Below are 17061 nucleotides of genomic sequence, written 5' to 3'. Positions count from 1 at the left end.
TCTCTCAAAATATCTACAAAAAAAAAATTTTTTTTTTTAAGTATTATAAACCATTGGGACGCCTGGGTGGCTCAGTTGGTTAAGCAGCTGCCTTCGGCTCAGGTCATAATCCCAGCATCCTGGGATCAAGTCCCACATCGGGCTCCTTGCTCCGCAGGGAGCCTGCTTCTCCCTCTGACTCTGCCTGCCACTCTGTCTGCCTGTGCTCGCTCTCGCTCACTCTCTCTCTGACAAATAAATAAATAAAATCTTTAAAAAAAAAAGTATTATAGACCATTATATCAAATATTTAGAAGGAATAATTAACTCACTTTAAAAGTTCCTTACTATTGAGAAAAAGACATAATATTGAATAAAGAGTGTGGCATATTTAAAGGAAAAATATAGTAAACATCTGCATCTCACACCAAATATAAGATACACTAAAGAGCTAAATCCCATTAAAAAATATAAAAGTGCTAGAAGAAAATATAGAATAATTTTTTATAGTTTTCTGGTGGACAAGGTCTGCCTAGGCAAGACTCAAACTGAGGAGTCATAAAGAAAAGACTACCAAGTGGGATTACATAAATTGCTAAATTTCTGTGAGACAAAAACACTTATCTACTATAAGAACAAGCCACAGTCTTGAGTTCCAGCCCAGGTAATTACTATTGACTCTGTAGGAGATGCTTTCATTGGCAGTTCTAGCAAATTTTTCACTCATGATACAAGCAATTATATCCATTTCCACCCCACCCCTTCAACCAGTTACTCTTGCCTTGCTATTGGTTACCCTAGGAGTAGATCCAGGTTCTGTGAGGATCACAGTGGATATAAATATGAGAGGCTATCTCCATGAAAAATAGTATCATATTAGAATATAAAATTAGATATGAATGCTTAATAAAAATGAGAAAATAAATCACAACTTTTAAAATTAAGAAATGATGCAGAACACAAAAATTTTTAAATTTAGGAAAACAACCAAGCATTTTTATTAACTGATACTATACATTTTCCACATTTTGGTTTCCTATTCTTTGATCACAGTTTATGACAATTGTCTACTACTATTTTCTAGAGAAAATAAAATAATTTGGTCTTTTTTCTACAAAGTTGATGGAAACTTATTTTGTTAACAGATTTACAAAGTTAAAAACTTCTAGCTTCATAACAATAGACATCACAGAACACATTTATATCCACTTTGGTCATGAATCTGTATGAAGTAGAGGTTTTCCTGGAAGCCATTAACTATAAATACAAGTGACTGAGAATCATATATAGCCTACTAAATCCAGACTAAATGATGATCCATCTTATTTTACCCTTAGCCAGTTCTCAAAGATATCCACAATTATGTAAAATCTATCTGATAAGAAAAGAAATGAGATGGAGGGGAAAATGGAATGGAAAAGAGAACAGTTTTAACTGATTGTGGTAAAAGTGTCTTACTTTGCAAAATTTACCAAAGCATAAAATCATATGCTTTTATGCATAGAAGCATAAAATGCTTCTATAAAGCATTAAGAGGATCCCTCCTAGAGCCTTCAAAGGTGTCCTTTCCAGTGAGGGGCCTGAAACTTAAGCTTTAGTAGGTTAACAGTAAATCCATCATTGGTTTCTACTCATGACAGGACAAAGTGAAAAAGGAGCCAGAAGAATAGGAGCAAATGAATGGCAAAAGCAGTGATTTCAGGAAGTCTACAATCACAAGTTAGCATATATCCAATTCTAGGCAGGTGGTGGGTGAGGAGGGGGAAGGTTGTTGGTGTGAAGTAGAGAAGGGAATACAATCAGAATGAAACGCATTAGAATGAATCAGTCAGAGTAGGAGCCATGTAAGCATTTAATACACAACATACTACAGATACGCATGTATGGAACATATATATGATGATGGCTCTTCTTGAGAGGAAGGAAAGAGAGAGGAGGGGCCTGGTGCTGGCTAAATACTTTACAGACACGATTCTGTTTAACTCTCCCAACAATCCTGGAGAGTGGGTACTATTACACCCATTTTATAAATGGAACCGAACACTTTCCCAAGGTCACGGCTAGGAATTACTAACCCTGATTTCCACCCTACTTTGTGCCACACTGCCCACCTTCATTGGCAATAAAGTAGATTTCATACTGGGGCCTGGTTAGCCAGAGGAACTTCCTTGTAAACCCTGGATATAGGGGCGGGCCAGGCCGGATGGAGACATCCAATCAGTGGGGCACGCATATATTTATTGTGGTGAGTTGAAATCTCATTGGCCACGTGTGTGTGGGCCGGGCTCAACCACCTCTATAAAGGTTAGTCTGAGAGGCTGAGCCGGGGGAGTAGTAGGAAGAGTTAGAATGGCCCTTAGAGTAGTAGGAGGAGTGAGAATAGCAGTTAGAATAGCCATTGGGATGGCCGTTTGTGTAGTCTTCAGGAGAGTCTGAGCGTTGTGGTCGTCATGGTCGTTGGGAGCGTCGTGGTCGTCCTGGTCATCGTAGTCATAGGCAGCGGCACCACGGCAAACGGCCTCGCTGCCAGCAGCCTCGCCACAGCGAGCGGCCTCGCCACCACCGAGCTGCGGCCCTGCCACAAGCGGCCTCACTGGAGCGGGATCATTCTAGGGAGCAGCCCCGTCCGGGGAGCGGCCTCGCCAGAGCAGCCTCATTCCGGGAGCGGCCCTGTCCAGTGAGTGACCTCCTCAGCAGCGGCCTTATCCTGGGAGCGGCCTCCTCGGGGAGAGGCCTCGTCCAGAGCGGCCTTGTCTGGAGCAGCCTTCTTGGGAGCAGCCTTGTCGGGGTCATCGTCGTCTTCTCTTCCTAAGAGAGGGCCCCTACCAGTCGCTTTGATTTTTGATGCTTGGCGCGAAATAAAGCTTTCCTTGACTTTTGCTTGGCATCAGTCTCATTCCTTTGATCACGAACCCTAACACCTACATCCCGGACAGCAAATGCCCAAACATAGGAATTTTTCAGTATAAGGCTACCGACATTCAAATGGGCTTCTAAAAGTGACCAAATGAATAGAGAAAATAAGGCAAGTGATCTGGACTGTAGTCAATCTTGTATAAAGTTATTGAGGTCAAATTAGAGAGGACTTCCCCCAAAATGGCAATTCAATAGCAAGGCTGTTCTGCAGCTTTCAATCAAACTTTCCACCTGAAGTCTATTGCAGTAGGTATCTGAGCTTCCTTCTGTGTAAAGAAATTAGACTGGAGACTATGAGCTTGAGTCAGGATGGTATTGAGTGAGCAGTGTCTACTTACCTGGCCAGGGGTTTCCAGCAATTTCTCATAAAATACAGGTTCCAAGCGAGGCAAATTCAAAGTGTGATTGGCATGTGGCAACTAAGTTGATAGAAGTAAGAAGGGGCTACATAAGTGAAAAGTGAAGAAAGGGGACAAATATAAATGGCCATATAAATTCACTTAGAAGAAATAAAAACGGACAAAACTGTGAGGTAAACTTGGGAAGTTAAAATGTCAGACAGTATTTGGAAATCACAAAATTATTGTTTTCTTCATTACCAGAAAAAAGAGGCAAGATTAAATAATAACTCATTCACATCTTAGATAACTTGGGCTTGTTTTGTCCTGCTTGTTTTGTCCTTTATTGAAATAATATTTATAGTGATATCTATTTGCAGAAGTGAGATATATGTATTAGTATGTATATTTTTTATATATTACTAATATGTGATGTTGTAAAAGAGCTAAGAACAAATATTTTAAAGGCAGATTAAGAGGAGAAATTAATGACTGCAATACAACTTTGAAAAATCAGTGACAGTGGAAGTAAATAAGTGAAACTGTATATTTCACTAATATGGGCATATAAAAGAAAATAGCTTATGAAAATTGAATCCTTCTACTCATTCAGAAGAGAAAAAAGAATGGTTTTATTATACACAGATGCCATGGAGTGAAGCCAAATTTCGGATGATCATAAAATTACCTTTCATTTGCTGTCCCAGCATTTGAAAGTGTAACAAATTTCAAGATTAAGCTGCAGAATCTCCTTTAAAAGTGTATCATATATTTGAAATCCATACAGTCACACGGAGTGAAAGCTAACACCTAGGTTTCATGGATACAGCTAGTTTAGATAAGGATAACACTAAGGAAAACAAGAGTCTACCTGGCAAACTATACCGTTTAGAAAAATAGAAAAATTCTATCTCCCGCAAATTAAAAGCTAGAGAAAATATAATACCTTGAGGGTTTTTTTTTTTCTTTTCCCATTTTACTATACTTGACTTTTTAGAGTAGTTTTAGGTTTGCAGCAAAATTGAGAGGACAATACAGAAACTTCTCAGAAGCCTTTGCACCCATTCATGCATAGCTACCCCTTACGGATATCTTCCACCACAGTAGTACATTTGCTACAAGACGAACCTATCATGATACTTCATTATCACCCAAACTCCCCAGTTTACATTAGGGTACACTTGGCATGGTACATTCTATGGGTTCCGACAAATGTACAATGACATGTATCAATCAGTACAGAAAATATTTTGACCTTTTTGAAATCTATCTTACAGTAGTCCTCCCTTATTTGTGGTTTTGCTTTCTGGAGTTCCCCTTTCAACATTTTCAGTGATCTACTTTCAACCACCATCCAGGAGCAGATGGTTCTTCTTACAGCTAGAAGGTGACTGGTAGCCTAAAGTTATGTCACATGTCTATGCCATTTCACCTCATCACATAGGCATGTTGTCATCTCACATTACTTCAAAAAGAAGGGTGAGTACAGTGTGATAAGGTATTTTGAGAGAGAGCAAGAGATCACATTCATACAACTTTTATTAGAGTATATTGGTATATTTGTTCTATTTTTATTATTAGGTATTGTTAATCTCATACTGTGCCTAACTTATAATTAAACTTTATCATTGGTATGTATGTGTAGGAAAATTATATATATGGTTCAATACTATCCCAGTTTTCAGGCATCCACTGGGGGCCTTAGAATATATCCTCCACAGCTAAGGGGGAATTGTTGTATTCTTATTTTAATGAAAACTATGGGATGTGTTTTTTCCAAATCTTCTTTTTCCCAGATATCTTAATATCTAAACATGATAGTTACTGATTTTGTTCTTTTTTTTTTTTTCTTTAAAGATATTTATTTGACAGAGACAGCAAGAGAGGGAGCACAAGCAGAGGGAGAAGCAGGCTTCCCACAGAGCAGGGAGCCCAATGCGGGACTCAATCCCAGGACCCTGAGATAATGACCTGAGCCGAAGGCAGCCGCTTAACTACTGAGCCACCCCGGCACCCCAAGGTTTTGTTCTGTATTTTTAGAGATAGGTCAAGGTACTATGATTAGGTAATCTACCTAGTCAAGAAAGAATCACTTTATCTACTATAATAATTAAAATATACCTACATATAAACCATATTAAACATAATTGAGTATTTTTATTGTAAGGGTAATTTGGGCAGGAAGTTATCAGAAACTCCCAATTACCTTTCTATAAGGTGGCTATGGCAGTAATTTAAATATCTTATTGACAGAGACATTGTTCCCAGATTCACTCCAGTTACTGTAAGAGTTGACTAATCAGATAGCGGGGCAGATGTAAAGTTATCTTTATCTAAGCTTCCAAGGACAGCTTTTTAATTGATTCAAAACTACTTAACTCTAGTACATTATTAGAGGAAGGACTTGTATGAGTGAATATAGGGATGTGGGCATCAAGTATGGGTAAAAGAGCTGTCAATCTCAGTGCAAATCTGAGGGAAGTTTGAATGAAAGCTTCCTAAACTGCTGTGTCAGCTAAGCCTACCGGCAGTCCTCAAACCAAAGCTGAGAGAGTCCTTTATCTGACATGGAGCTGACATACTCAATTACTGATTACAAATAGCCCATTTGGGAACCCTCCTACACTGTCGGTGGGAATGCAAGCTGGTGCAACCACTCTGGAAAACAGTATGGAGGTTCCTCAAAATGTTGAAAATAGAACTACCCTATGACCCAGCAATTGCACTACTGGGTATTTACCCTAAGGATACAAACATAGTGATCCAAAGGGGCATGTGCACCCGAATGTTTATAGCAGCAATGTCCACAATAGCCAAACTATTGAAAGAACCTAGATGTCCATCAACAGATGAATGGATAAAGAAGATGTGGTATATATACAGAGTGGAATACTATGCAGCCATCAAAAGAAATGAAATCTTGCCGTTTGTGACGACGTGGATGGAACTAGAGGGTATCATGCTTAGCGAAATAAGTCAATCGGAGAAAGAAAACTATCATATGATCTCCCTGATATGAGGAAGTGGAGATGCAACATGGGGGGTTAAGGGGGTAGAGAAGAATAAATGAAACAATATGGGATTTGGAGGGAGACAAACCATAAGTGACTCTTAATCTCACAAAACAAACTGAGGTTTGCTGGGAGGAGGGGGGGTTGAGGGGGTGAGGTTGTGGACATTGGGGAGGGTATGTGCTATGGTGAGTGCTGTGAAGTGTGTAAACCTGGTGATTCACAGACCTGTGCCCCTGGGGATAAAAATATATCATATGTTTATAAAAAATAAAAAATTAAAAAAACAAACAAACAAACAAAAACAAATAGCCCATTTGGTGCTTTACATAATTCATTAAATCCAGCACACTCACTTCCTTCAGTCTTTCTTCCTACCTGAACACCCGCCAGAACAACTTGAGCATTTCTACTTTATCGAGAAGTGGCCATGATTCCATGTTTTCATTAGCCATCTCAACAGCAAGTTTGCCTCATCCCCTGTGGTCCTTGTTAGGGTGTGTATTGTAAAGTCCTGTGACAGGAGAAAATGTTCCCAAGTCAAAAACTCCCAACAAGACCATTAAAACCCTCTACTGAGCAGATTTTCCTGGCTTCAAGGGCACTCAGTCTAACTACTGCAGCCACAATCTAATGCTGAGAGAGAACAAAAGCAGGTAAGCAGTGCCCATTGCAGAGCTAACAGGGCTTAATGGCAAAATTAACATTCCTAAGTAAGCATCATTCTCAGTATCATACAGAATATACCTGTTGATCAGAACCTGCTTATTCAAAGCTACTCGGGAAGATTTACTTCTCTTACTGATGTTCAGCTCTCCTCTAGAATACACTGAATTTGGACTCTTTAGAAGTAGAGCTCAGTAGGGTGTCTGGGTGGCTCAGTTGATTAAGTGGCTGTCTTCAGCTCAGGACATGAGCCCAGGGTTGTGGGATAGAGATCCACATCCAGCTCCCTGCTCAGTGGAGAGCCTGCTCCTCCCTTCCCCTCTATGAGCCGCTCTGCCTACTTGTGATCTCTATCTGTCAGATAAATAAATAAAATCTTAAAAAATAAAGTAAGAGTTCAGTTAAAAACTAGATAAGCTGAAATTAATTCTTGTGTGGATTAACTGTCCTTGAGGGAAAATCTATATAGGAATTTCCAAAATAATTTTAAGAGCAAAGTTTTTAATAATAATCTGACTCTTATTTCCTATTCATGTTTTAATATACTTATACGTTATATAAGTATATTATAACTTATAACTTAGAAACTCAATAACTTCAAAGTTTTCTTCTTTAACTTCTTAGCTCAATAACTAAGAAAGAACTTGCTTTCCTGGTAGTAGATCTCTAAGTAGTCTCTTTCCACTGCAAAAAAATAGAGGTTTAACATCTTGACCTCCATGCCAAAACATAATCAAGACCACAGCATTATAATGAAGTGATGGTGAAGTAATAGAATATACAATTAATCTAGTGTCCATTGATGTAATGGACTTTCAAGATATTTACTCAAGTAAGTATAATTACACTTATGATTCTTTTGCCTTTTGTGAACATAATTTTGTAGAAGATTTAACACAAGACAGATGAGAAAAACAGTCCATCTAAAATCAAAACCCCAGCCACATAAACATATACATTTTGTTTCTCTGGTCACACAAGTGCAAGAATTCCCTACCCTCTCCAAAAGTATCATTACATTTCATGATTAAATGCACACTTACCTGAAACAGCTTCAGGAAAATGTGACACAATTTTTAATACACCCTTAGGAATACAAGTAGCTTATATCTTCATTGAATCCTTCTCAGTTCAGCAGCAATCTACATGGAGAATCAACACGGACACCAAAAAAGCAAAGAGAAGAATTACAGTAATTCATGAGATATAGTAATTCATGGTAAAAAAAAAAAAAAAAAAAAAAGAAATCTGTATATGATGATGATAAGAGTACCATATGTCTCTAACATAACTAAAGCCTTTGTAAATTGTCCAGTTTGTGTTACCATAATCTGAATGGCTTATCAGATTTTTATATTATAATAGTATCATTCACTCAATATTTATCCAACATATACCCACTGGATGATGAATGGATGGATAGATGGTGAATGATAAAGTGAAAGAAATTAAATGGTATGTAATTTCTTTTTTTTTTTTTAAGATTTTATTTATTTAGTTGAGGGAAAATGAGTGAGAGAGAGCATAAGAGAGGAGAAGGTCAGAGGGAGAAGCAGACTCCCCAAGGAGCTGGGAGCCCGATGCAGGACTCCATCCTGGAAGTCCAGGATCATGACCTGAGCCGAAGGCAGTTGCTCAACCAACTGAGCCACCCAGGCGCCCTGGTATGTAATTTCAAAGAAACTATGTGGCAGCATGTTAAAACATGAGCTTCAAGCCAAATAATATATAGGGATTAAATCTCATATCCATTTACTAGCTATGCAATCTTAGGAAGTTACTTAGACTCTCTGAGCCCCAAGATTTTTGCCTGGAAATTTAACGTAGTAATACCTTTTTTGTAGGCTGTGTAGGAAAACTAAACAAACTAATGAGGAAAAAAACACAAAGTACTACACCTTACATCTTATTACCAGTCTCCCTCTTTTCTCCGGAGAAATGTAATGCATCTAAGTCTAGCTACAGTGAGTATTTGGCATTTACCATTGATCCATAACATAAAATACTCTTTCCACTAGACCTACAAAATGTAAATAGTTCTGTTTCCTCTGCTAATTTTTTAGTTTTCACAGAAGTGTGCTTATATAAAGGAAAAGTGAAGACATGAAGCCATACACAGGAATTCTCTAAGTCTAAACACAGTTCTTGAGTAACATTAAATAATATATAAACTGTTAAAATGAGGTTTATATACTAGTAAAAATTGGGGCTCAAAAAATTTTGCCACCTGCAAGACATGTTTAATGCCCCTAAACAAATTACGTTTTTAAATTATTTTGTTCTTTGAAAACAATTATATTTCGTGTTTACAATATATTACATAATAGTTTTAACATCCTCTTAAATGGCAATAGGTTAATCATCAGCTTCCCTAAGGAAAAATAAAAGGAAGTAAAATTAAAGGTTAGAGTATGAGAATAATAGAGTTTATATCAGAACCTTCTGAAGGAAGGTAATAAAGAAGGGACTTGTATGATACAATGGGAAAGGCAAAATTAAGGGCTCCTTGCCCACAAGTCAATACATATCTTCATGCTTCCTTATTTTCAGAAAGTTTATGTATTTTTAATAAGCCATTTGGTTGCACGACACATATAGAAATCACATGGACAATATAATGTATTTTCACAAAGTATACCCCATTTAACCATCACTCAGTTCAAGTAATAGAGTATCATCCTATGTCTTCCAGAACTTAGGTATCAATACATTCACTTCCTCAAAGTCATTATCCTGACCTTTAATACCCTGGATTAATTTGGGAACTTCAAACAGAATTATACAAAAAAATTATTTTCGTTTCTTTCAGTAAGTTTTCTGATTCCAAGATTTATCCATGCTATTATGTAATTATGGTTCATTCATTTTCAATGCTATATAGAATCCCTAATATAAATTTACTACAACCTAAGTATCTATTACACTGTTGATGGGCACTTATATTGCTTCATTATGAACTGGTTTATAGTGCCACTATGAAAACTGTGCATATCTTTAGGTACACATATGCATGTGTGTTCATTGGGTATATAACTGAGAGTAGAATTGCAGGGTCTTTGGATATACCTCATGGTCAACTTTAGTAAATACTGTCAAACACTCTTCTAAAGTTCACTCTCTTTTCAATTCATTCTCTTACCAACAGTATATGAGATTTCCACTTAATCACTATTTTGGCCAACTCTTGGTATTTTCTGTGTATAAATCTATCCATTAAAATAGTGTATATGGTTTCTTGTTGTAATTTAAGTTTCTATTTTACTGATGAGTAATAACATTGAGCACCTCTTCATATGTTTAATAGCCTTCAAATTTCCTTTTCTTTTTTGTACTGTTAAAGGTTTTTACATATTTTTCTATTGAGTTATTTTTGTCTCCCATTGGCTTGTCTTTGTTCCTACTACACAATGGAGACAAGTCCTTTGTTAGATATATATTACCTACTTAATTATGTTCCCTAAAATTCATATATTGCAGCCCTAACCCCCAGTACCTTTTAATGTGACTGTATTTAGAGACAGTGCCTTTAAAGAGGTAATCAAGGTTAAATTAGATCATTAGGGTGGAGCTCTAATCCAATGTTGGAGGCCACAGCATGGTTGGAGTCGAGGACCAAACCAGGCCCTGACTTTTGTCTCCTTCAAAGTCCGGACACCTTGACAAGGTTAAGGACGGGAAAGTTGAGTACACTGAAAAAGGGTCTGTGCTATCTGTCGTGCGCTCCACTACGTAACTTCCCACATACTCTTCCTGCAGTAGGGAACAATGTGGCCAGAGTCCTGAGTTCTTAGTTAATCCTTGTTGTTCTGTACCTCCCATGATCCACTCCCTGGTTGATTGATTTGCTAATGGCTTTAGCCAAGAAACTACCTGGCATCATGAGGTTTGCTTGTAGTTAATATAAACTTGTTATAGGACTTGCAGTCATCTGACTAGGTACTGATGTAATGCTCCTCCTATTCTGGTCTGCCTTATAAATGCTTGTAAGATGCGGAATAAATTTGGCACTGTTGGATATCCTCTTCAGTGTCCCTCCTGCCCCCATCTCTTTGTCTCTTTTTTTCATCATCCTCTTAGCCCTCGCCATTACCCTGGTCGATTGGTCGATTGGTCGTGTGGCCACGACAATCCAATATGATTGGTGTTTCTATAATAAGAGGAAGATACACCAAAGATGCTTATATATGAGAAAAGGCCACATGACAAACAGTAAGAAGTTGCCATCTGCAAGTGAAGGAGACAGAAACCTCAGGAGAAATCAGTCTTTTTGATCTTGGACTTTTAGTCTCTAGAACTGTAAGTCAAATAAATTTCTATTCTTTAAGTCACTCAGTTTGTAGTATTTGGTTATGGCAGCCCTAGCAAACTAATACACACATTAAAAATATTTGCGGGGCGCCTGGGTGGCTTAGTGGGTTAAAGCCTCTGCCGTCAGCTTAGGTCATGATCCCAGGTCCTGGGATCAAGCCCCACATCCAGCTCTCTGCTTGGCCAGGAGCCTGCTTCCTCCTCTCTCTCTGCCTGCCTTTCTGCCTACTTGTGATCTCTCTCTGTCAAATGAATAAATAAAATCTTAAAAAAAAAAATCATTCACAACTCTGTGGCTTACCATTTCATACTCTTAATGCTGTCTTTGGAAAAGCAAAAGTTCTCAATTTTAACGCAATAGTTTTCTTTTATGGCTAGTGCTTTCTGTTATGATTAAGAAAATATAGCTTACCCAAATTCATGAAGATATTCTCCCAAATTTTTTTCTAGAAATATTATTTCCCTTTTACATTTACAACTATAATCATCAGAAACTAATATTTAATATGGTAAAAGATAAAGGCCAAGCTTCACTTTTTTTCTTAAGAAAAATAATTGCCAGGTGCCTGTGTAGCTCAGTTGGTTAAGTGACTGCCTTCAGCTCAAGTCATGATCCTAGGGTCCTGGGATCAAGTCCCGTATCAGGTTCCCTGCTCCATGGGAAGTCTGCTCCCTCTGACCTTCTCCCCTTTCATACTCTCTCTCAAATAAATAAATAAAATCTTTAATAAAAAAAAAAAAAGAATTGCCTTTGCAACTATTTAATGAAAAGATTTTTCCTTTGCCTACTGCTCTATAGTAGCACTTTACAAATCAAATGTATTATATGTATAGACGTGTATCTAGATTTTCTATCTGTTGAATTAATCTATTTATCTAGATTTGTATTAAGACCACACTGTCTGAATTATGATATCTTTACAATAAACCTTCATTTCTAATAGGTTAAGTTGATCAAATTAGATCTTCTTTCAAGATTTTCTTGTCTATTCTTAAAAGTTTGATTTCCATATAAGTTTTAGAAACAGTTTGCCAATTTCTGTAAAATACCTCCAGGAATTACATTGAATCTATAGATGTAATACATCAATTTGAGATAAGTGACATCTTTAAAGCAATGAGTCACCTAAGCCATATACTGTCCTTCCATCAATTTAAGTTCTCTTCAACTTCACTCAAAATATTCTGTAGCTTTTTGCGTACAATGTGACAGTTAGAGCTGCTACCCCTGCACACTTAGAAATCTGTGCATAACTTTTGACTCCTCAAAAACTTTACGACTAATAGCATACTGTTGATTGGAAGCCTTATCAATAACATAAGGAGTCAATTAACACATACTTTGTATGTTATATGTATTATATACTGTATTCTTACAGTAAAGTAAGCTAGAGAAAAGAAAGTTAAGAAAATCATAAGGAAGAGAGAATACACTTATACTACCATACTATAAAAATCCATGTATAAGTGGACCCATGCAGCTCAAACCCATGTTATTCAAGGGTCAACTGTATATAAACAATAACATTTCATTTTTATATATATTTTGTGTCCAGCAACCTGGCTAAATCACCTACTAGTTTAAATAATTTATGTTATTTACATTGGATTTTCTATTTATGCAAATATGTAATCTGTGAATGATAAAAGTTTCATTCCCTCCTTTTGAAAACTTTTCAACTTCTACTTTTTCTTGTTACAGTGCATTGACTACAATGTTGAATATAAGCAGTAAAAATAACATTCACCCATTATTGGGGGGCAGAAGGTGCTTTTAATATTTCATGATTAGGTATAATATTTGCATTAAATTTATTGTAAATATTCTATTAACAAAAGTTGACTTCCTTTCCTAGGTTATGATGAATTTTATCAAACAGAACAATAGAAAATGTTCTAATAAGTTTTCTCTTTTAGTCTGTTACTATGATGAACTATACTGATTGAATTATAGTGATGGATATTAGACGTTAAACCAGTTTTGCCTACATAGAATAACTTATACTTAGTTATTATAATTATCCTTCTTACACATTGTTGCATTCAACTGAATAATATTTTCTTTGGATTTTTACACTTGTGCTCATAGGAGACATTGGCTTGTAACCTTTCTTCCTTGAAATGTCCTTTTAAAGATTTGGTATCAAGGTTATTCTAGCCTCACGAAATAAATTAGGAAGTATTCCCTTTTCTTCTATATTACCTGGAATTTATGTAAGATTAGGGTCATTTGTGCTTTAAATGTTTATAAATTGACTGTAAAACCATCTGGACATACAGTTTTCTTTGAAAAGTGGGAAGTTTTCTAATTATAGGTTTAATTTTAACTTAATTTTTTTTGAAGTCCAGTATAGTTAACATACAGTATTATATTTGTCTCAAGTCTGTAACATAGTGATTGAACAATTCTACATACTATTTAGTGCACATCAACATAAGTGTACTCCTAATCAATCCCCTTCACCTATTTCACCCATCACCTTAAACACCTCCCTTATGGTAACCACATGTTTATTCACTATAGTTAAGAGTCTGTTTTTTGGTTTCTCTCTTTTTTTTCTTTGTTCATTTGTTTTATTTATTAAATTCCACATATGAGTGAAATCATACGGTATTTATCTTTCTCTGACTTTCATGTAATGTTATACTTTCTAAATCCATCCATATTGTTACAAATGGAAAATTTCATTCTTTTTTATGGCTGAAGTGATATATACATATATGTGTATATATATATATATCATTTCTTCCTTCTCATTCATCTATCCATGGACATGTCTGCTTCTATAATTTGACTATTGTAAATAGTGCTGCATAAACATAGGGTGGCATATATCTTTTCAAATTAGAGTTTCCATATTCTCCCAGTAGTGTGATTATTAGATCATAGGGTAGTTCTATTTTTAATTTTTTGAGGAACTTCCATTCTGTTTTCCAGAGTAGATGGATAAGTTTGCATTCCTACCAGGAGAGCACAAGCCTTACTTTTTCTCCACACTTGTTATTTCTTGTGTTTTTGATTTTAGCCATTCTGGCAAGAGTGAAATAAGATCTCACTGTCATTTTGATTTGCATTTCCCTGATAACAAGTGATGTTGAACATCTTTTCATTTTTCTGTTGGCCATCTGTATATCCTGAGAAATGTTTGTCCACATCTTCTGCCTATATTTTAGTTGGATTGTTTTTTTTAGTGTAGAATTGTGTACGTTCTCTATATATTTTGTATATGAAACCTTTGTCAGATATGTCATTTGCAAATATATCTTCCATTCAGTAAGCTATCTTATAGTTTTCTTTTATGCTTCCTTTGCTGTGCAGAAGCTTTTTATTTTGATGTAGTCCCAATAGCTGTTGCTTTTGTTTCCCTTGCCTCATGAAACATACTTAGAAAGATGTTACAGCTGAGGTGACATAAATCACCACCTGTGAGGTCTACTAGGATTTCTATGCTTTCCAGTCTGTTTATGTCCTTAAAGCATTCTGAGTTTGTGTATAACATAAGAAAGGTGTCCAGTTTCATTCTTCCGCATGTAGCTAGCTCTCTCTAGTGTTCCCAACACCATTTGTTGAAGACACTGTCTTTTTCCCACTGCATATTCTTGCTCTTTTGTTGAAGACTCACTGAGCACATAATTGTGATTTGTTGCTGGACTTTCTATCCTGTTCCATTGTCTATTTTTGGGTGAGTACCATACTGTTTTGATTACTACAGCTTTGTAATGTAACTTGAAAGCTGGAATTGTAGGGGTACCTGGGTGGCTCAGTGGGTTAAGCCTCTGCCTTTGACTCAGGTCATGATCTCAGGGTCTTGGGATCAAGACCCGTGTAGGGCTCTCTGCTCAGCAAGGAGCTTGCTTCCCCTTCTCTCTCTGCCTGCCTCTCTGCCTACTAGTGATCTCTCTGTCAAATAAATAAATAAAATCTTTTAAAAAAAGAAAGAAAGCTAGAATTGTGATACCTTCAGCTTTGTTTTTCTTGTTCAATATTGCTTTGGCTATACAGGGTCTTTTGTAGTTCTATACAAATTTTAGAATTGTTGGTTCCAGTTCTGTGAAAAATGCTCTTGGAATTTTGATAAGGAATGCATTAAGTCTGCATATTGCTTTGGGTAATATGGACATTTCAACAATATTTGCTCTTCCAATCCATAAGCATGGAATTTGTTCATGCCATCTTCAATTTCTTTCATCAATGTTCTATAATTTTCAGAGTACAGGTCTTTGACCCCCTTAAGTTTATTCCTAATTGTACATGGGATTTAGATGCAATTCTTTTAAGTACAATTATAAATGGGATTGTTTTCTTAATTTCTCTTTCTGCTGCTTTGTTATTAGGGTATAGAAATGGTACAGATTTCTGTACATTGATTTTGTATCCTGTGACCTTACTGAATTCATTTATCAGTTTTAGTAGGTTTTTGGTGCAATCTTAATGATTTTTTACATATAGTACCATGTCATCTGCAAATAGTGTAAGTTTTACCTCTTTTTTACTAAATTAAATGACTTTATTCCTTTTTTCTTGTCCAAGTTCTGTGGCTAGGACTTCCAGTACCATGTCAAATAAAAGTCGTGAGAGTGGACATTCTTGTCTTGTTCCTGACCTTAGGGGAAAAAAAATCTCGCTTTTTCATCATTTAGGAATGATACTAGCTATGGGTTTTTCATATGAGGACTTCATTATATTGAGGTATGTTCCAGCTAACCCGACATTGTTGAGGGTTTTTATCATGAATGGATGTTGTACTTTGTCAAATGCTTTTTCTGAAAAAAAAAAAAAAATGCTTTTTCTGCATCTATTGAAATGATCATATGGTTTTTATCCGTTCTCTTATTGATGTGATGTATCACATTGATTGTTTTGTGAATATTGAATCATCCTTGCATCCTGGCAATAAATCCCACTTTATGGTGGTGAATGATTTTTTTTAATGTATTGTTGAGGAGTTTTGCATCTATGTTCATCATAAATTTGGAAGTTTTCCTTCCTTCCTTTCCTTTCCTTCCTCTTCTATTTTTTTGGAATAGTTGAAGAAGATACTAACTCCAACTTTTCTTCAAATGCTTGGTAGAAATCACTTGTGACATCATCTGGTCCTAAACCTCTTTTTTACCAGTTTTGTTTTGTTTTTGGGTTTTTTTTTACTGACAGTTTCATTGCACATAATTGGTCTGTTGAAATTTTCTATTTCTTCCTGATTCAATTTTGGGAGGGATTATCTCTTTCTAAGAATGTATCTAGTTTTTTAGGATGTCCAATTTGTTGGGATATAATTTTTTATACTATTCTCTTACAATCCTTTGTATTTCTATATGTTGGTTATTATTTCTCCTCTTTTGTTTCTGATTTTGAGTCCTTTTTTTTTTTTTTTTTTTTAATGACTCTGGATAGAGACTCATGAATTTTGTTTTCAAAGGACAAGTCCTTGATTACATTGATCTGGTCTACTGTGGTTTTAGTCCATTTTATTTATTTCTCCTTTAAACTTTATTACTTCTTTCCTTTTGCTGGGTTTAGGTTTTGTCCGCTGTTCTTTTTCTAGCTCCCATAGGTGCAAGATAGGTTGTTAAAGATTTTCCTTGCTTCTTGAGTTAGGCCTATTAGAACTTCCCTCTTAGAACCACTTTTGTTGCAACCCAAAGACTTTGTGATTGTTGTGTTTTCATCTTCATATGTTTCCATATGATTTTGTATTTCTTCTTTGATTTCTTGGTTAAGAATATTGAATCATCCTTGTATCCTGGCAATAAATCCCACTTTATTGTGGTGAGTGATTTTTTTTTTTTTTATAAACATATATTTTTATCCCCAGGGGTACAGGTCTGTGAATCACCAGGTTTAC

General features: G+C 36.1%; 1 long non-coding RNA gene across 4 annotated transcripts in view; it reads right to left on the bottom strand.

The window, feature by feature from the left end:
* Positions 1–17061, bottom strand: part of LOC309864297 — a 316849-nt gene that overhangs the window by 205228 nt on the left and 94560 nt on the right. For 2 of the 4 annotated variants that reach the window (XR_014311438.1, XR_014311440.1), the window contains 3 exons: positions 7954–8052; positions 6623–6758; positions 952–3161 (listed from right to left, as the gene is read on the bottom strand). This is a non-coding gene — a long non-coding RNA (uncharacterized lncRNA). Of the gene's footprint in view, positions 1–951; positions 3162–6560; positions 6759–7953; positions 8053–17061 lie in introns of those variants that run through there. The other 2 variants (XR_014311441.1, XR_014311439.1) reach the window with 2 other exon arrangements.

Source organism: Mustela nivalis (assembly GCF_964662115.1).
Source record: "Mustela nivalis genome assembly, chromosome: 5".
NCBI lineage: Eukaryota > Metazoa > Chordata > Mammalia > Carnivora > Mustelidae > Mustela > Mustela nivalis.
The sequence above is the reverse complement of the archived record's forward strand: the minus strand, read 5'-3'. Positions and strand labels throughout refer to the sequence as shown.